Raw genomic sequence first — 22,329 nt, forward strand, 5'->3', positions numbered from 1 at the left:
CCATCCCTAAGGCTCATCAACATGACACCTCGCGCCAAATTGCAACGTTCATTTCAAATGCAATGGCCAAGGAACTTGGTTTATCCATCCTCCATCTCAACACTTTTTGGGGCTGGCTACACTTTTTGTACCTCTCGTGTTTTTGTTCAGATAAATTAATACTGCAATATGTTTTGTTTCAAAAGGATAAAATGCTTTATTACCGCCTTAGTTTTCCCAATTTAATTGACACTTTGTAGCACAGGCTTTCTGTATGGCTGGCTTAACTCTTCATAGTCTTATAGCTACAAAACTCCAATTTGTTATGCAAAATCCTGGATTAGATCTCTAAAAGGGTTAGACTGAACTCCGATATCTTGTGTAATTCGGATCCTACTTTAAATATAAGATATCCCATTACTTATAATAGTTCATTTGTATTGTATGTATATATCCTGATTTTCCTCCGCTTAACGATATGAATAGTACCAAATTGTCATATACTTTCATGTCTGCAGTGGAGCAAAATATTGGAGCAAATCTCTAGAAGCACACCTTTGTTGGAGTAGCACACCTTTGCAAAAGTTGGATAAATGCATCAAACAAATGCTTGAGATTTGTAAAGATCTTATCAAGGCTAAGAATCGGCACTTCTACGAACGCAAAATTCTTCAATGAATATGTCTCATTGGAAAGAAGACAGTGTATGTTTGATCTATGATGTTCATTCTGCAAAACAAGTCCAACAAAGAGGAGTTTCTATGGACACTATGTATTTTTGTTTCGAAAATTTGAAAATCATTGGTGTGCTCAGACTTTTAACAATGACCGAATAGATAGATAGGTATAAATATAGATATAGTTTATAACCTGTTTTTTGATAAAACTAACGAATCCCCTGATTTAATATGATACTCTTTCTATGATCTTTTCCTATTTTATTCAGGAATATCTGCTCCTCTCTATTCCAATCTGAGGATTTTCTTCGGTTTCAAATTAAAGTGGTGCCTTTTCTTATCCGAACGGTTGCAGCAAAAGAACAACAAACTGTTAAATATGTCCTTCCCTGAAGAATTCCTGAACTGAAAAAAAAAATCATCTAGGGAATTGAGATTTAATGTGTTTACTGCACAAAATATGGTTCGAAATCCATTGGCAACATATTCTTTGAATATACATATAAAGTTTATATCACCTTTAAAACAGTTGCAATATGCTGAGTGACCAGAACTGTTGTTTCCTCCCCCTTTTTTATGTGTATACGTCTATGATTACAGCTATCCAAAAACAATCGCTAAACTGTCTTATACATAACTTAATAACGTAACAGTTTTGAGTACAGGAAACTTCAGTATTGTTTTGTTGATGTTTGAGATGAGACCGAGCTTTTCGATATTGGGCTAGGTCTCGTCCGGAATCACAAGTGTCTGTCTCGATTTCGGTTTCGTCTCGAGCAAGTCTCGATCTTGTTTCAACGAATAAACACACGTCTCGATTTCAGGCTCGTCTCGAAATTTCGAGACGAGACCGAGACGATATCAAGATTAGTCTCGATCTCGATACGATCTCTAGCCGTTGAAATCAAACAGTATTTGGTAAATATTTTTGTATAGTCTGTATTGAAAACCACTCTGTTACTTTTCAGTGTGGGAAGATGAATCAAATTATATTTTTAATAGTCAAGATATGATACTTTGATTAAGAAATGTGACGTCGGGAAGCAAAAACATGGATATAATTAATCAACTGTAAAAATTTGCTGTCATGCTGAAGAGCTGGTACTCCAGTTGCTGTGGAGTCATCAGGTCGGTCCGGGTTAGTCTGAGAAGTGAGACCTAGACCTGAATGATCTGGACAAAATTCATAACCCAAGTGACTAGTGCCATCATATTGGAACCATTTGAGTAGAATATTCTCTATCTGAAAGATTGTCTTCTCTCTTCTGAGTATTTTATCTCATTAACCATGCATATCTGAGTGGAGCCACTAAAGCCAGTAGAGCAAAGGAAAAGTAGACAGTTTCTTTACCTGTGATTCTAAAGTGCGTGCAGGTAGAACATTGAAAACTCAAAGTAAGTAAGAAACATGTTTAGGGTTTAAATCAATTATCAATATCATCAAAATAATCATTAATAATATCGGACATCATTGAGGTTTGATTTACCGCAAACTGAGACGGTCTTGAATATCTACGCTTTCTCTTAGCCCATTGAGTAATAGGGCATTATTTTTTACTTTCTTTGAAAATAACTGGAAATTTAATGAATGCGATTTTACTGGTTTCTTCCTTGATAGAAGTTGAATGCCTTTTGCATTTTTTAAAAAATGAATATTACATAATATGAGTGTGAAAATTTAATATTACTTAAATTAAACTTACTAATGAAACACTAGTAGAAATGCCCGTTCTTCGTACAGACTGAACAATATTCAACCTGCAATACAGTAGAGTAGTTTATGGTTGTCTAACTTGAGAGTCTTCTAAGATACTCTATACTTTTTGAACCTCCAAAACAGTACTCCGAATCCCCCCTTTGAGTCAAAAGTCGAAAAAACGGCTTTGTACGGGGTTAAATCCAGTGAAGATCTATCTGTGTACAAACTTTAATTGTTCTAGGTGACACCTTTCTATGCTAAAATCTGAAGACAGGCAGACAGACACACATACATATACTTTCTTTTGTATATTAGTATCGATATTATAAAGTTCCGGTTATGCAGGTATAGGTAGAGCAAGTTACAATCCGGGATCGTCTCCTCCCACTACCAAGTTTTATTACAAAATCCTATTTTCTATAAACAGTATATTACAAGAAATCACTATGATGTAAAACTCGTCTAATACTTGGGCAAAATATGGTATCCCAAAGCCCTGGCAGCCTAGGGAAGGATCCCCACAGAACCGCGAGCAAGTTAGGAGGAGTGGATTCAAGATCCCCAGTGCTCCAAGCAAGCAGAGGGGGATTAAAAATCACAAAAGCTCCACGCAACCTAGGTGACAAAGGTAAGAAATCCGAGCAGATTAAGTAGGTACAAAAGATAGCCTAGAGCTCCTAGTAAGCTAAAAGCTTTGGGCTAAGTTCTTCTCAAAGCTCTAGGCAAGCTGAGAGAGTGGAGGTGACCAGCTGAAAACTGATGATCGTCAGGGAAATCCTCTTGATTATATACAGTAGGTGCTCCAGTGTGGCGGTGACGCCGGTAGTCCTTCGTTGTCACAATACCAGTGGTGTCACTAGCGTTACTGTTGTCTGCCACCGTAATAAGTTGTATAACCTGACCAGGATAGCAGTGCGGTTTTGGAAGGATGGCGCTGCTGTTGTGTTTACATCACTTTCTTGGCAAGCGCGGTGCGACAGGGGAGCAGAGAGTTTCACTCTGCAGTGTATCCAACGGTTTTTAAAACTTGCAGTTTGGATGTTATGCATAACCTGATCTCTTTCCGCTTAATAAAGAACACTGTAAGTTATGTGGTTGTAGTGAACCATTCCTGCAGTAATGCAGATGTATTGTGAATAGAGATATATGAATGGAAATTACCAATTTAAGAACAACATATCACAATTGACAATTCAGTGAGCTTCTACCGTGTATTATGCAGGTTGTATGAAAATTGCAATTAAACAGGAGCAGTCTGTAAAGCGCTGCTCGCTAGTTTGTTCGCAAGTTAATATGGAGGGTATATTTTTTGTTGTTGTTCTTGTTTTTTTGCTTCTTACTTAAGATGTTCTGCAAATAACTTCAAACTTTTGAAACTGTCTTAACTTGAGCCAGGCGCGAATCCAGGCTGAATGTTTAGGGTGGACGGTCGTTCGAAGTCAAATCAAGGTAAGAATGTATTGCAAAATATATATATATATTCTATATATATATATATATATATATATATATATATATATATATATATATATATATATATATATATATATAATAAAATAAAAAGTAAAACTACTTTAGAAAAGGAGAAGTAGCTATTGTCTGCAGTTTCTAGAACAGAAATGGACACCTGCGATTTCGAAGGTGGACATTTTTTGGAGCACGAATGCCAATGTAGGTAATTTCTTGCAATTTATTGCTTTACTTGACTTCTGGAACGTAAAACAAAAAAAAATTAAGGCCTATCAATTTTAGGTTTTATTTTAAATTTATTATACAAAGGTGAAAATTCTAAAGTTTTATTTTTAAAATAAAAAAAATATCGTATTCTGGAGGGGGGCAATTGCCCCGATCAACCCGCTCCCTGCATCTGTCCCTGACTTAAGCATATGCGTGAAGTGGTTTATTATGAACAGGACAAAATGAACTGTGATAGATTGATTACAAGTAATCCGGTTAGAAACACTGCTGCTTGCATTTTAGTTCCAAAACCGGCCGCCCGTACTCGTTCGCTGGTCAGGTAATAGTAGGACTCACATGGTTAATGCTTGTAAACATAAGCACGTGGAGATTGTTTGTCAAGAGAGCCACATGCGGGATATTGCAATATAGATTGAAATTACCTAAAGTTCACGAAATTTAATTCACGAAGCAAGGGACATTAAAATACAATTGAAACAAGAAATAAGTAAAATAAACTTCGAAACACAGAGAAATACAATTCCCCATATTACTCAATTGGCTTAAAAATGAGGAAAGAAAGAAAAGAAAAGATACATTGAAGAGGTATTCAATACCGTTATAGTCCAGTCAAATTACATCAAAAACGGGCCAAACTTAGACATTTAGAATAAAAAGATGGGACCTTCTGGAATTTGTTCGTGATCTCTTTCTCAATAACCTCCAGAATTTTTTATTTAAATCCAGTTGCAGGTTTTCCGAAATTTTGAATAAATAGTCTGCCATCTTGGATTTCTCACATGCACTTAGTTTGACACACAATTTCTAAACTAACTAACATAGAAGGATCATTCTTTCTTTTTTATACTTTTAATATTATAGGCAATGTAACAAGTTATTATCACTTTTCTCTGAGTAAACATTTTTGCATAACTTTAGGATAAAGTGAAAAATTGGGATATGTATTATGGGATATATTCTTTTCATTGCCTCATACAACTTAACAGAGTAGAAATATGAGAAAAGTGCTTGAATAAAAGTTGTTGGAAATTTCGTAAGCTTTAAAACAATGTGTATATATATTGTCACTATATACAATGTCATAGATGTGAAATGAAGCTTCAAACGTCATCGAATTGCGCACAATTTCTGTAGAAACATATGAATGAATCATTTAACATGAAGAAAAAGAGATACTATTTAGTGATTTGAGACGGCTTTTCATAGCAGTTTTCAATAAGTATCAACAGGTTTGGAAGTCTGGCTAGTTTAATAGATAGTTCGTAAACAGTGGCGTCGGCAGGGGTGTGCGCAAGAACTCTGAAAGTAGATTTTCGCATTGTCTTTCTGTAGGTAAGCCTATGTGATCATTGAAATTAGTATTTGAGATAAGCGTTTCAAAAAGATGAAATCTATTGAAATATTGAAATATGTTTTACTGATTTTATCGTGCAAAAAGAATCCAGTTGCGGGTTTCCGCCTTTTTAAATAAATAGCACTAGTATAGTGCAATTACGACAAAAATCCATCAAACTTAAAGTTTTTTAAAAGATTAAACCTGTTAGAATGTTATATGTATTGATATTATACTAAAAGAGTCCCAAAACTCTATTTGTTGGTTTTAGATATTTTTTGCGGCTAATTATATGAGCAATATGTGAGGTCTATCACAAAACACTATGGTAAATAATCTATTGTATTTGATGATTATGACGCTGGACCTGGCGTAAAGGATATAAAACAATGGACACGAACAAAGAAACCATGAATACGCGTAATCATTGAGGATAACATCCACTTTGTTCATTTATCTCAACAGGAATTTCTTTCAAACACAAAGAACAAATCCAAATTGATATCACTTCTGACGAAATATCTCGAGAAATCTGGTTGTACCTTACGTCAATCACCTGGATATGCACACACAGTTCGCAACAAAATCTGGCTTGTCAATAATAAAGGGACAAAAATAAGATATTTTGGTTCTGATGGTAGCACTCGCAAAAGCTGAGACTTACGTGTTTCTTCCTGGCTCGAAGCCACCGCATAAGATATACAGCAGTACCAAACTTCAGAGAACATTGGGTGATATGGTGAACTTCATTTTATTTCTGCATGCCTTCACTGGTTGTGATACATCTTCTGCTCCACACAGTAAAGAGAAGAAAGTTGCGCACAAAATACTGAGAAAAAACGAAGAACTGCGTCGAGATATGGATACTTTCCACAACCAACATCATCTGCAGATGATGTGGTAGCTGCTAAAAAAAAATGTTCTTAGCGTTATATAGGTGTGCAGAGAAAGAAAATCTGGATTGTATAATATTCTGCATGTACAGAAAGATTGTATCCAAACAACGCATTAGTGACACTTTCAACTTAGCAATACTATCTACAACAACAGCTCTGCAAATCATTATAGTCTCCGTGTGTTCTATCAAGTTCAGCAGTGGAAAAATCAAGAGATGACTCCAATTGAATGGGGCTGGAGAATTTGTGGTGATTGCCTTTTTTATAACATTTGAACAACCCGTTCCAGAAAATTTGTTAGAGTTTATAGCATGCAACTGCCAGACGAACTGCGGAAACAATTGTGGGTGCAAAAGAAGATAGATAGATTGTACATCATTTTGTGGGCAGAGTAGTGGACATGGATGTGGTAATACCACTACTTTAACTGAAGATGAGATGAAGGAAATGATGATGAAGCTGTCACCAAGACCAACTTCTTTGTGAAGGAAGTTAACGAAAACTGTGGCCATTCAACTGCAAAATGTCATCGAGAAAAGTAAGTCTCAAAGTACACTGGTATATTTGGAATTTTTATTTAAGTTCATTTATCGTCGCAAGGGTTTTTACTTTGCCATGTACACTGATCAGCAGTTGAATTAGAGACAGCAGGAAAGTTGCAGAAACCGCCCTGCAGATGCTCCACCAGTTCTTGTGAATGAAATGCATCACGAGGGTACTGCTGCCGTGTACTTCCTCTCTCAGTATCCGTGTCAGTGCAGTATGTGATGGGCAAGACGAAGGACCTGAGTGCACTTGACCGTGGTCAAACCGTAAGGATTAGACGACTGGGTGGCTCGATTTCGGAAGTGGCTGCGGCACTCAGATACTCAAAGGCAACTGTGGGTTTATCGTGAGTACCTGGCTTCCGGTAAAACCGCACACACACGGGCGGACTGCCTTGGTCAAGGGCGTGACGACGACAGGGGTAAACGCTGAGTGGCCCACATCGTAACAGCCGATAGACCGGCCACAGTGCGTAAAATCGCAGTGAGGTTCAATGCAAGGCAACAACGCCGTGTCAGCAACCACACAATTAGCAACCACCATGGGATGCAGAAGCCATCGACACACGCGAGTATCCCTTCTAACAACACAAAACAGGAAACAACGTCTAGCATGGGCAAAGGAACACTGTCTCTGCACTGTGGAAATGTGGGGAAAAGGTTTCCTGGACAGTTTCATATTGGTACATACCGATGAACCGGTAAGCATGCGTCACCAACCGCAAGAGGAAATGGGTCCATCGTGACAGCAGGGAACTGTGAGGCCGGTTGTGGTGGTATTCTCATCTGGGACATGTGTACGTGGAGTGAAATGGGTATCCTAACACGTATAACACAGTCCCTCACAGGTAAACGCTACCGCGATATTCTGGACGACCATGTCATGCCATTTGCTAGGGTGCTACATACAGGTAGTGACCTTATCTTGCAGCAGGACAATGCGCCGGTCCACCGCTCTAGGATTGCAGCAAACTGGTTTGATGAACACTCCTCTGATCTGGCACATGGTCATCAGACCTCAATCCGGTCTAACACATCTGGGACGCCATGGAACGACGCCTTCGGTTGTGGACCACTCTTCCAACTAACCTGCAATCTCTGTGGGAGACTTTGCAGCATATATGGATTGAGATTCCACAACAACACTAAGGCGTCTCCTGGAGTCCATGCCGCGGCGGGTAGCCTCTGTTATCAAAGCGAAAGGTGGTGTTACATGCTATTAGGTAGGTGTCTATAATTCAACTGGTGATCAGTGTGTATTGTCTTCCTTTTTATAATTGCAATACTTTTAAGTTTAGCAGTTTAATAGCTGCGCAGAAGAATCTAAGCACAATTATAAAAGCTAGTACATATAGTGAAATAGTGAAAATCATGGAACAGGATATGATGGTATTTGCTGTAAATAGTCAAAACGCAAGTCAAATAATTTCGGTAAGTATATTTTCCCGGTAAGTATATTGTTACGGTAAGTAATAATTAATCCCTTGTTTAATTCACCATTTTTATTTTTTCCTAAATTTATATTTTCAAGCACTAATAGATAAAACTTTAAGGTACACTGAACTTTTGGTAACATCAACGCGGAGAATATTATCACTTATTATATAATCTATAATATTAGAAGTATAATAAACAAAGAATGATATAATCACGTTTATTGGCTTAGGAGCCATAATGCCAAAACTAAGTACTGCGGAAAATTTCAAGATAGCGGATTGCTTATTTAAAATGGTAGGAAATCAGCAACTAGAGCTTTAGGGCTGTTTTAGTATAATATCTATACATATAACATATTCACACAGGTTTAATCTTTTCTTTAAAAAAATCTTTAAGTTTGATCGATTTTTGTCGTAATTGCATTGAACTGGGGTATTTATTCAAAAAGACGGAAAACCCGCAACAGGATTTTCTTTTTTGCAGGTTAACAACATCAGTAAAACATGTTAGAATAGATTTCATGTTGTTTTTGAAACGTTTATCTCAAACACTAATTTCAATGGACACATAGGCCTACATACAGAAAGATAGTGCAAAAGTCTATACTCAGGGTTCTTGCGCACCCCCTGCCGCCGCCACTGTTTACGAACTATTTATTAAACTAGCCGGACTTCCAAACCTGCTGATACTTACCGGAAATTGCAGTGAAAAGCCATCCCAAATCACTAAATAATCTCTCTTTATCTTCATATTAAATGATTCATTCATATGTTTCTACAGAAATTGTGCGCAATTCGATGACGTTTGAAGCTTAATTTCACATCTATGACATTGTATATAATGACAATATATAGACATCGTTTTAAAGCTTATGAAATTTCCAACAACTTTTCTTCGAGCGCTTTTCTCATATTTCTACTCTGTTAAGTTGTATGAGGCAATGAAAAGAATATGTCCCATAATACATATCCCAATTTTTCACTTTATCCTTTTTTTTTTTTTTTTTTTTTTTTTTTGCAAAAATGGTTATTCAGAGAAAAGTGGTGATAACTTGTTACATTGCCTATAATATTAGAAGTATAATAAAGAAAAAATGATCCTTCTTCGTTAATTAGTTTAGAAATTGTGTCATAAACTAAGTGCATGTGAGAAATCCAAGATGGCAGACTATTTATTCAAAATTTCGAAAAACCCGCAACTGGATTTTTTGGGATTTTCTGGAGGTTAATGAGGAAGACACCACGAACAAAATTTCAGAATTTCCCATCTTTTTATTCTAAATATCTACCTCAAACCTTATTTTGACTGCACTAGTTAAGGATATCGCATACTAAAATAATTATCTGAAAGCTTATTTAAGACAAAAGATAATGGAATAATTCAGAAAAGGAAGTCCATTACAGGAGAGGCATCAAGTTTCAAAATAAATTATCTTTAAATAAATGGTTCTGAAAGAGAAATTTATTGCGAATTATCCTTTAAAAATAAAAAAGAAGCGACTTTTTAATTGTAATTAATGCGTTATAGTGAAAAAGTTCTTTTATTCAGGATTTTTTTTCTGTTCTTCCATGACCATTTAGCAAACCATGTGACATTTTCGCATTATTGATATTCAAACATAGATCTATCATTGAGTGGTGATTTAAATTCCGTATTAATTTCACCTTGTGGCGGCGGAAGTTTTTTTTTTTTTTTTTTTTGACAAATTAAGTGAGGAGGCAACACACAGAGAAAAAAATTAATCTCAGGGCGTGGCAACCAATCACATAGTGATCCAAATGACAAGTGACATGCCAAGTCCTTGATTGGTTTTAACTTGAACTTAAAACTATAAGAAATAAAAGACGAATCGGGCTAAATCAGATCTTCACACACATACGAACAAGTATATATACTTTCTTGCTTTCTAATAGGGAATCTAATTTCTTCATTAAGGATCATGTTACATTGATCAGTGTTTATGTTTTTTTTTTTCTTTGTCAGGAAACGAATACATGTACACAACCTTGAGATCATTATCTCAAATAAAGGCGAACTAAAAACTAATGAACAGTTTACAACTTTTTCAAAATCGTAAAAAAAAATCTAGATTGTTAGTTGCAGTGCCTTTCTTGTGTTAATGTACTCTTAAAATAAATTTTCTTCATATTTATATTTTTCAATATTTTCAAGAAAATTTCAAAACTGTTGAAATATAGGAAATGGATATCAAATGTTTTAAATAAGATAATGAAATAAACGTTTGAGGCCAATAATTCTTCAACGAGTACTTTGTAACGAAATTTTCAAGTTTATAATAAATAAATTTATTTTCAATAAGTAACTATTATTTAATTTCACTGCTATTTTTACTTTTAATAAAAGGAGTACATCTTCGTTGCAAACAGCTTTACAAAGAATTTATTTTTAGTTATGCTTTATTATATACCAAATACAAGTGTATAATACAAAATCTCATGCATGTTGTAGTGCTCCAGGTTTACACTCCACACTACAGACATCAATTCATGTATTATATTTTAATTGCATTATTCTCTACACATTATGTAATTTTATTTTCGTATTTCATGCTATAATTTATGTGTATAATCGCACTCGTATTGTAAATTTGAGCACAGGAACTTATTTCATTACATGGAGCATAACAAAGCGCTGGCGAAAAGGTCTAATTCTGGCACCTGAATAATAAGAAAAGAAAGAAAACTAAAAAAATTAAGAATATACACAATGGGTGATATCAATAAAAATAAGTAACTACTCCTGAGAAATCCTGCTCGAGAATCGGAGTAACTACGCCTGGAGTAATCTCCTCCCTCAATTTCGTATCAATAAAACAAGCCACTACTCAGGTCTAGTCTGCTCCAGATTTATGAACGTTTACTCGCGCTTCCTCTGCACGTAGCACTGAGTCGTATCAATAAAAGAAGTGATTATTCATTTCTCCCATTCATCGCGCAGTCATTTCGTTGTTTTTAACCTATGGCGTAGTATCTTAAAAGCCATGAAACGGGCAAGTAGCAACGATAGCTTCAACCAAAGTGCATTTGTGGATATTTTAAAAGAGTTTCCAATGGTACATTCAAAGTCACAGCTACCAGAAAGTAAACGAAGGAAAGCCGAAACTTTGAAGGTAATTACAGTGAAATGCAACGAAATATCAAATACATCTACGACTGAGACACAAATTCAAAAGAGAATCTTTAATATTCGAGCGAGAATAAAACAAAAATAAAAAAAGAAGAAAAAATAAAAAAAGGAAAGAAGAAAGTAATACTGAAACCATGGGAATGAACCTATTTGAGCTGATGGATGTTGATTGGAATCCAGCAATATCAAGATTAACACGACAAGCACATATCACGTGTTGTCCAAGGTCTTTGTAGATTGTTTGGCTTTAAGAACGAAATCAGACACTTGGCTCCTTTGTTTTCTTTTAAAAAAAAGTCCAGCCACCCACGTCATAAATCACGTCCATCTGATTGCATTTTCCACACCATACGTGTCCCCTTTCGCCTTGACATAAACAAAATACATTCTTATGTATACACCCTTTCTATCAACGTTGAGTTGAGTTGATTATTAGTTTAACGTCCTTTTCAGTAGCGTGCCTATATGAAACAGAACCCACTGATTAACGTGGAATCCAAACCACATGAGCTCCTGCCGGGAATCGAACGCGGGTCTCCTATGCCAAAGGCATGTACGCTAACCGCTTAGCCACGAAATAGCTCTTCCTATTAACGTATTACTCTCCAAAATACTAGGTTTCTTTAATGCCATTTGCATATAGTCAAGTGCTCCGATAGCACCCGGAAATGTATATTGTTCTTGCCACTCTGCCTTTGCTGTTTGTATATTACGTACACTTCCGAAAACAATCCATTTTCAGGTAGTCATAGATAGTACTTTGAGCCACACCAGAATCCCCTGACATTCCGACCTGGAATCCCGGATCGCTCACGTAACGCAAGAAAACCAAGGGCACCGATTTCTCTGTAAATTTGGGGAGAGAGGGCATTCAGATGCAGAAGGTATATATATCGGGATTTTAAGACAAATTGCACTCTAATTATGCCAAATATTGTATATTCATAAATACAATAGGGGCCCACATGAGCTTTGGGGGGCCCGGGCCCTCACAGGATCGGCGCCCTTGAAGAAAACCCTTTTCATCATTACGTAGTCCACCACCCCGAATTTCGGTTGATTCTCCTTAAAAAATGTTGTGCTAATCACTACATTTTCTTTCATAAACTTATAATGCTTTTTGTAATCTCCATTTCCAACATTTCTATGCAGTTTATAAATTTTTCTGCGTAGTAAAACAATCATATACTCTGCCATATTTCGCACGGAGTCACCTATTTAGCTTGCTCCACAAATTTGGAGAAGTTACTAGCATCACAGAGGAGTCTTTGATTTTTATTGATATCAAACGCGTAGTAGTTACTCGGCTCGAGAATAGAGGTGTGGTTACTTCAAAAGGGCGGGGCTTCTCCGAGGTCAGCCGAGACGACTAGTGCTCAGTTCTCTTTTTATTGATACCAATGCGAGTAACTACTTCAAAATTGGGCGTAATGAGTAACTTCTCCGTTTTATTGATATCACCCAATAATTTTATCAACGAAAAGTTTCAAAGCAACAATTTTAGTTTAAGACAAAAATCACTTATATTCGCAGTGAATTAGCTTGAAGTGTTATAATATCTATAAAGGAAGAAACAATTCGATCTAAAAGGTAAAGTTATCTTATAAGATAAAATTAAGGAAGAATAATGTTTGTCGAGGTACCAGAATTAAGTATGTTTAACTGCTGAGAAGTTACCGTTTCGGGGACTATTCTCCTCCGAACCCGTATTGCCACGCAAACATGAATTACTTTATCTAACACGTACTAGGATGTTCATCAAAATTCTCTGAATTCTCTGTAGAAAACTTAAACCCTGAAGTATCAAAACTGAGATGTTAACCAACGTAGTCTGGCATAGTCGTTTTTCAATACAGCTAACTCTCTTCTTATGTGTTAACAAGACTATGAAGTTCAACCCATACTTTACATTTAAAGTATCTAATAGATGTAGCTACCCTCGATGTTGAATCTACGATGGATCAATTATTTAGAAAGAATAATAGAAAGTAGGGATCAGTCACGGCGAAGTACATAATACGAATATTTTTAAATATATACAGAAAGAATATGTAATATGTGTATGAAAGGACGAAAAGAGTCTTAATTTGAAAGTAATAAACCTTGCTTACGAATTATGAATATAAGTATTTAAGCTACAAAAGAAATAATGACTGAAAGAAGAGAAATTTAGTCAAACATAGATACTTATCTGATACCCTGAAGAAAAATCCGTATGTCCACGTAGTTCGACAAATATCTGGTAGAAGGCCAAGAAACTAACCTATCATCCATTCTATATAATGTCCAAGTTCTTAGATATTTACCTTGTGGTTGAAATATCCATACACATGAAGAGATGGTTGACGTCGTAATACAATTATGTTATCTATCTTCAGTTACTTCAGTAGAAGTTGTAAATGTTATTTGATTTTGTATATGTAATAGATACTGTACTTAATCAAACCTCAAGAATGTAAGATTGGACAGTATTATAAATTTGATGATCAAATGATTACATGGTTTTCACAATCTCTTTATTCTCTTAGTTATTACTAAGTTCGTCACGGTATCTGGCAAAACTCCGTGCGATGTTACAATTAACGCCTTCCTTATGATCCCTGTTCATTCAAGAACCCGGACATTGCGTTACCGATGCGTAACAAGCAATTCCTCGCTGTAGCTGTCGTATTGATCTTCGTTCATTGGAGGTCGTAGGGGTTTGTACCGTGTGGTATGATTTACAGGAATAAGGGTACCCGTTAAAGAACAACGTCAGTTAACATCTGTAACGTGCCACCTGGTAAAAGGATAAATACCTTATGACGACGGTGAGTGGAGGAGACGTACGACATAGCGTACACCCACGCACGTGAAGAAATGGAAACTAAGAACCGTGCGTGTAAATGAGGATGAGGCTACCACAATGTGTGTACAAGATTTGCATAAAAAGTAGTGTCAACATTGACATGATTCTTACCTGGCTTTATGCATAGAAGAAAACCTGTTACACTCATCAATGCAATCACCCTCTACTTCTACCACCCAGAGATGGCGTGGGTCAATGAGAACTTGACCCACGACCCACTATGACTCACCACCCACCATGAACCACTCCGACTCACCATCCACCATGAACCTCTCTCACCCACTGACCCACTCCGATCCATCAAAACGCATCGTCATCAACTCTGAGACGTGATCCACGGCCTCCATCTCTGCTCCACCAACTACCACACGTGTGAAGGTGTCGAATACCGCCAGCACCTTAATCTTTGTCGATGTCCCGCAGAAATTGCCATATGGCACAGATGATGGCTTTTCTTGTAATTATGTTAGTGTTTCCCGCAAAGTGGTTAGTAAATTTTGGTGGAAAGGTCGTCACAAAGTCCTTAACATTCTTGTACACTGTATCCACGTGTCACTTCGATCTTGATTCACGTACGTTTTTCGTCGTCTTTCCGAAATATATTGTTATGCGTTTCCCGTCTACTTTATGACACTGTTCTTTTGATTGAATAACACACAGTTGTTACCACTCACTACATTTCATTACCTCACATTCCCTTATCAGCCACAGAATCCTACAGTGGTGAAACAAGCCCTCTGACATGAGTACTGTGTTGTTCCTACTTTTTACTTAATCTATGCATCTTCTTCCTTTTATTCTAACAAAGAAGTTAATTTCTTCATTTACTCAAAGGTTAGATTGTTTCTTGTGACTAACAAACTACGATTTCTTTTACATAGATTCTTAAAAATCTTCACAATTTTGAATATTGTAAATAATAGCCATCCATTTACTAAATAGGTATTATTACCAATATATTTTCTCTAATCTAAATGTGCATTTTAATATGAACAATTTTTATTTACATTACTAATATATTATGTGAAAAATATTGTATTGCGTGTGGTAAAAACATTGATATTACAAAGTAGCAATGACAAAAAGTTTTGAATCGTATGAAATGTAGATATGGGGAGAATGAAAAGAAATGTAGAGTTAATTACTGTACAAAACTAACAAGGAATTATTAAGAAAAGTTTTATTTAAGAAGCATTGTTTTAGTAGAGATGCTTGAGAAGGCATGACAAACAGTAAAAGCGTGAAAGGAAGAAAAATATCGCAATTGTTGTAGCATAAAGAAAGTAACTCATAAATTACAATAAATAAATTAGCAGATGAATGGATTAGCTTGAAACGTTCTAAATAGACTGAAATAGTGTGACCTCACGTCCGTCTCGTTGCCGTGATGATTGTAGTTTTATTTTGTAAACAACATGACCTAAGAACCTAAGTAGAAAGCGAAAACAGTGATGTGTTAACTTCCGGATGATTGCAAACATTAGTGTAAAAGAAACACTTGAATACGTTTTTAAAAATTTCAATGAATGAAACTACAAAAACATAGAAAAAGCAAGCAATTAGGTAAACAATATGTTAAAATATGTCAAGCGTTGAAAGTGAAATGTTTCCTCTGTTATCGCAAATTTTGTGATTTACATTTGGAGGTTATGTTAAGCGTCAAAATATATTTAGCGTATTTATGATCGGATATTCAATTTAAATAATTCTGGAAAATTTGTATTTAGTACCACCAAACGTGTAGGTCTACAGAAATAGTGTTGAAAACTTATGCTGAACCACTCATAATTGGAGGTTTTGTTGTTGTACTGTCAGTATATATTTTTGAGGTAAGTAGGAAATATAAGGAAAGATCCGATGCATGTTAACCGATCAAAAATTGGTCCTGGATGAAAATTCTCAGAACGCATATGGTTACAAGCTACGTGTCTTTTTTTTTCTTTTTGATTGATTGTTTACTTTTTAGCCACTGTAATTATTCTCTTATATTTTAAAGGGTGCACTTATATTAATATCTAAGTGCGCCAACATAATTAACATTATTTTCAAACTAGACAATTATTTTTCCTTGTAGACAAATCGCGTATTTGATCCATTTTCATTGTGCCGACAGCTCATCAGCCTCAGTAGTTTCATTTCAGATTTGGCTTGGGGGGGCAAGACACCTTGATATAAGTCAAATTTCGCATCTTTCACTGACTTACTACTATTCTATTGATAAAAATCTATATAAATCTCAAACTCAGCCGGGGGGGGGGCAAATGCCTCTCCCTGCCCCCTAAATGACCCCCCTGATCAGTCTGTACTTTAGAGTTTTTTACATTGCGTATAATTAATTTTGTTCACTGTGCATTTACGTGGTAATGGATCTGGCATTACTTACGCAATTGCTATCTTATCAGATTACCTAGAGATGTGGCCACTGTAGAAAAAGGTTCCTTATATGTTATTTCGTTAATTACTAGATTTCACTCGTAAATTCTCTAAATAGTAGATCCATTATCTTAATCTGTATATTTTCCTGCCAACTTTACTTTGTCCTCAAAATATTCTAAAATTATTATTAACTGTGTGTTATTAACAGTATACTTCACAGTATTCCTATCGTTTTATGCATTTGTTTAGAGAAAAAAACATGGCGATCACCATGGTAACGAAGAGGAAATGACGACATCATTATTTCAGTCTATTTCCGGTAAGTAACCGTGCAATGTTATCAGAATATAAACACGAATTTTAAATTATTTCTTTAGGTAATTGTTTGGAAGTAAAAACAGTCTGCAAGAACATTACCTAGACTAATATGGTGGAGACAACTTTTAGGTTTCAGAACAACTTACAGTATCTTCAGAATTGATAAATCTATATGCATTTTAAGAGAATTATGTGTCATTTTCCTTGCAAAGCATTTGCAGGTTCTAGTAATAAATACTGAGATGAATAACGCGCTCTCACATTTGTTTTAAACACTGATAACAAACGTCCAATGATATTGATATCGGGCGATAGTAGATGCAACACTATTTTCGTGCTCAGTAAACCAGTCCTAAATAATGTGCGCTGCTGAACATGGGATTCGTTGTCATGCTAAATGTATCTGTAAAGGGAAACAAAGTTTACATCATTTGATGAATCTAGTTGTCCAATATAGTCAAGTAGTCATTTGCAGGGACGTAACTTTGCAGGGTAATGACGGGTTCAACAGAATGCCACGATGTAGCTGTCCGAACGTCGCTGACCTTCCTGCAATCCATGTTTCATTTCTGGCAATAAACAACCACTTTTGCATGTTGTATTGCAATTCTACGCAATGTTCGCTGTCTCTACCCCTTAACGCATATTTCCATCCACGTTGGTATTTTGGGAATGCAGTTTGCCAGTACTATTGAATGTGCTCTTGATCTTGGATATTGTACCTCGCGATACACCAAACACCTTTGTTACCTTAGTTATTACACTATATGGACCCCAATAATTTTCCCACATTCTTATTCTGTTAGCTGGACATGGCTCATTGGAAACGTCACGGAACACTCTCTCGACTACAGATGAAGCTTTCCATTTGCCCATGAGGTTGAATTAAGCCTCAAACAATAGCGCCACTTACAAACTCCGCTATAATTAAACTGTCGAATCAGCTGCACATTTCACGATATGTCTCCATATGTTTGTGTACCACTATATATTGTACTATAGATATTTGCTTCCATTTATAGATGAAGGTATATTATAATATATTATAACAATATACGTATCCTCGTTTCTAGTATAGTAAGATCTAACTGTGGTCTGGAAGGTATAAAAACTCCATCGTAACTGGGTTATGGTTCGTTCTCTGTAATCGATATATAACTCAAGTTTTCCTAATTACACCACCATTAATACAAGCTCTAATTCAAGGAAAATATTCATTTAGGTTAAGGTATCTACAGTCCCAATCGTTAATACTGAACTATACGTATTTGTAAGGAAACGATTGTTTGCTAGCGATTCTCAACCTGTGGAATGCAACTTGCTAGTGGGTTATGATGGCAACTAAGTGGAACTTCTTTTCTTACCCTCTCCACCGAAAGTTGGTGAAGATGATCAAATTTGTTATCTTGGTGAGAACAATATTAAATTCTCGATTGCTAGTAGTTTAAATCCCATAACCTAATATAGAGGAGTTTAAGTTGCAAATAAAGTATTAACTGTCAATCTAAAAGACCTCACTTTTTCTTTACTACTCTGATGATATATGAACCTAAAACCCCTAGACATTGAAGAACGAAACCGGAGATTTATTAGTTATCAGATATAGATAGTTAGCCGATCTGCAATTCGAGGGAAACTTTTATTTGAAGAATAATTAATATGTACACGAAATTATAAATTTTTTATTAGTTACCACATCTGTGAAGAACAGATCTGCATAAAAACTACTTTTAATCTTATTTTTCATTCTAACAAATCTTAAAGGAGTGGTATATGACTTATTTTATTTTAAATATATTAAGTGTCTTACTCAATCTCTAAGAAATTTCAAATAATTACCGCATACTATTGCAAAATTGATGTGCAAACTCAACAAAGTATAAGAAGAAAATTGACGACAAAACAGTGCAGATTTTATTTTGTTTTCTCAGAACAAGTCCTTTTTCACATATGGCTGACAAGACACTGGCTGTTTAAGTAGCTCATCCACTATACTCGACAGATCTTCCTCTATATGATTATTACCTACTTTCTACTTTGAAAGAAAAATATTGAATGAAGGAAACGTTTGGAAGAAATCAGATTTGATAGCAACAAAATTGTACAGTTTTTACAGTCTTACAGAAGAATCTTAAGAAACAATTTGCCAAGTATTGAAGTTCGTGATTTATATGGAAGAACAGAAAATATATATTGCTTAAGCTAACTCCCTTCTTGATCGAAAACCTTTTCAGTTTCTTCTCTTTCCTATATACTTTCTCATTCACTTTTGATAAATGGTCTCAACCTGCCTTCAGAGAGATCACTTGCAGAGACAAGTTGTCGATTTTTTTTCTTCATTTCGTTTTTAAAACTTTGTGGTGTTAGTGTTACTGTACTGTGTAAATGAACTAGTGTACCATATTAAAAAAGAAAGAAAGAAAGAGAAGTCGCGAAAGAAAGGGAGAACAGCAATTCCCGAAAGGAAAAATTCAAATAAAACAAATATTTGCTGAAGGATCCAAGGAGACCGCATTTTCCATATTTAGATAGCAATGCAAATGGAAACATTAGTGAGATCTTTACTGTTGTATGATACACCAGCAGCTCTCTTTATTCTGATGGCGCTTCTTTGCTTTGAGAATCTCATACTCAACAGAAATATACATTTGCTCACAGTATATACGTGTATATTTAGCAGAAAGAGAGTATCTGTAAGTAAAGTTTTAAAAAACTGTGTCATTAGTGTTTAACGGAAAAGGAATTGTTCAAAGGTGAGACGTGTATAAATCGATAGATCTCATGTCATAGAGCTGAACAAAATTATTGTGAGAGTAAATCCTCATGCATAGTTTTCGAGAAAATCGATAAAAAGTTTATTTTTTGTAATACTAAAAATGTATGATGCACGATAACCACGCCAACTATAGTCTTGCTAGTATCATAATGACATAATGCTCGTGCCATTATAACATAATGCTAGTGTCATAACGACATAATGCTAGTGTTATTATGACATAATGTTAATGTCATAATAACATAATGCTAGTGCCATTATAACATAATACTAGTGTTATTATGGCATAATGCTAGTGTTATTATGACATATCATCGGCATGTCTTTTCCCTTAGAAATAATTCAATGAACAACAGGTTTAAAGTGATTTCAGATCATTTGTTTCTCTTAGCATAACAAAATTAAATTATTCTATTATTCCACATTTTTCTCAGTTGTTTAACCAGAAAGTGTAAATCTATTATATGCCTGAACTCGTTTGAAGCCAGAAAAATAGTCGCTATAATTGCAAAACACACACATACACACCCAAGTATCATGTCTAGAGAAGTCCGGGGTTGTATGAATAATGGCGCTATATCGATCCATGAATGATATCGATCCTAGAGCATTGATGATGCTAGGGATGAGAAACTGCGTAGCATCAGTGGAGGAAGAAAACCAACACGTTTGAGACGAGCCCCACAATGCTGTTATTTAGAAATTATTTAAAGAGTTTGGTTTGGAAATAAGGTATGGGATCTGAATATCCATTTTCACATAGTTAAACAGAAGAACTTTAGAATGTAAGTTGTACCAGCCACATTATGACAAGGAATTGAGTGAATATGTTACGTAATAATAGGATAAGTATATGAGAAACTTGTGTCATAAACGTTCTTGTCGCCAAAGTTGTATAGTACAGCGTAGCCAAAAATACAGGGTGGTCCGAAAGTAGGTATACACCCATGTATTGATCAAGTATAACATTCTAGCTTATAGATTTATTTGTTCTGGCTGTCTCGAGCTTGATATATATAAGTAAAAATACATTAAGAACAAATAAAGAAATTAAGTCTAACTGATGGATAACAATAAGAAATTATATTAAAAGTAATGAGTTTATCAGTACGGGACTGTATACCTACCCACTTTTGGGCCACCCTGTATATTGGCTTTCATTGCTTTTACGATTATTTTTTTTTTTCGATACTATGTAGATCAGCAGATTTGGTGCTACTCCCTCCAAAAATTAATTACCATAACTTTTTTATGTTATCGTTCACAAGTATAAGACGAAAGGAGTTGGAATGAAATGGTTGAAAAACAATATGAATGGGGCTGATTCAACCGTATTGCGTGAAGATGTAAGTTTACATGCTGCGGCGGTCATCTTTAACGTGCATATACGACATTACAGAATAGAATTTTGAGTGCTAACAAAAGCCAGGTCCTTCAAGAAGAAAACATCTTTTCGAAAGTAGTCGAAGATCCAACCATTCTTTCGAAAGATAAGAAGAAAGTGTTGGCGAAGAGGTTGCTGACAAACAGAGGCTTCGAAATCACATCTACAGTAGTTCAACAGGCTGCGTTTATGTGCGCACAAAAACATCAAATTTGACAATCTTGGAGTACTAAAAGGACAGCTGGAAAGATTAATTTTCTGGATTTATGAAGCGACATCCCGACCTTTCATTTCGGAAACCTAAGGGTCTTTCAAAGGATAGGGTTGACGGAATGAATAAAAGGGTTATACGTGATTTTTTAAAAGGAAAATATATACATATCGTACAATTTCAACAGACATGGATCCTAATATGTTTCTTACACCAAAAGGTACCTTGACATGATTTTGAAAGTTATCAGAATAGCCCGATCAATAATCAGAATTACTCCTAGTTATGGAAAATCCTGTAATGTGTAGTGTTTCAGTTTTTCCGTTTCTAGAACTGGAAACGGAATTTCAGTAATTTCTGGAGTAGTGAGAAATTTGAATTTCAATTGTTCACTTTTATAGCAAAAGAAATGGTGTTTCGAAATAAATTAACAATTTGGGGGAAAGTTGTTTTTCTATTTTTTATATACTGTTCGAAGTGAAATAATCGATATAGCCCCAAGATACCCTATAATGAAATTTCAATACATTCGATGTCGATCGTCAAGTATTAAAAGCCATGCTGTTATCACAATTATTTTGTGTACGTTTTAGTTTTATCTATTTTCATTACGAAATTATGTGCCATTTATGTTTTGTTTCATTTTCGCGTAAGAGATAGAAATACTTCAACATGTCTGGACATTTAGCAAAACTCATGTCCACACTGCAACAAATAAACATTCATTTTTTCTATTATTCCTACAAAGGCTTTTCAACAAATGTGTAATACACCCTATGTTTTGTTCGTATACCACGCGCGTCGAAGTCATTAGACAAACACATTATTCGCATTTTATATTTGGTACTATATATTTAAATAAGAACAATTCTAGACTGCGCGAGAGAAATAGTATAAATCAGAAATTGGCCAAAATGAGATAAGTCAAAATTTGAGATCTATGTATCATGTTTCAACACCGGCTAACTTGGTAAGTCAATTCTAAACGTGAGTTCAATAATCATG

Source organism: Thermobia domestica, chromosome 1, assembly GCF_964235325.1.
Source record: "Thermobia domestica chromosome 1, izTheDome1.hap1.1, whole genome shotgun sequence".
Classification (NCBI taxonomy): Eukaryota; Metazoa; Arthropoda; class Insecta; order Zygentoma; family Lepismatidae; genus Thermobia; species Thermobia domestica.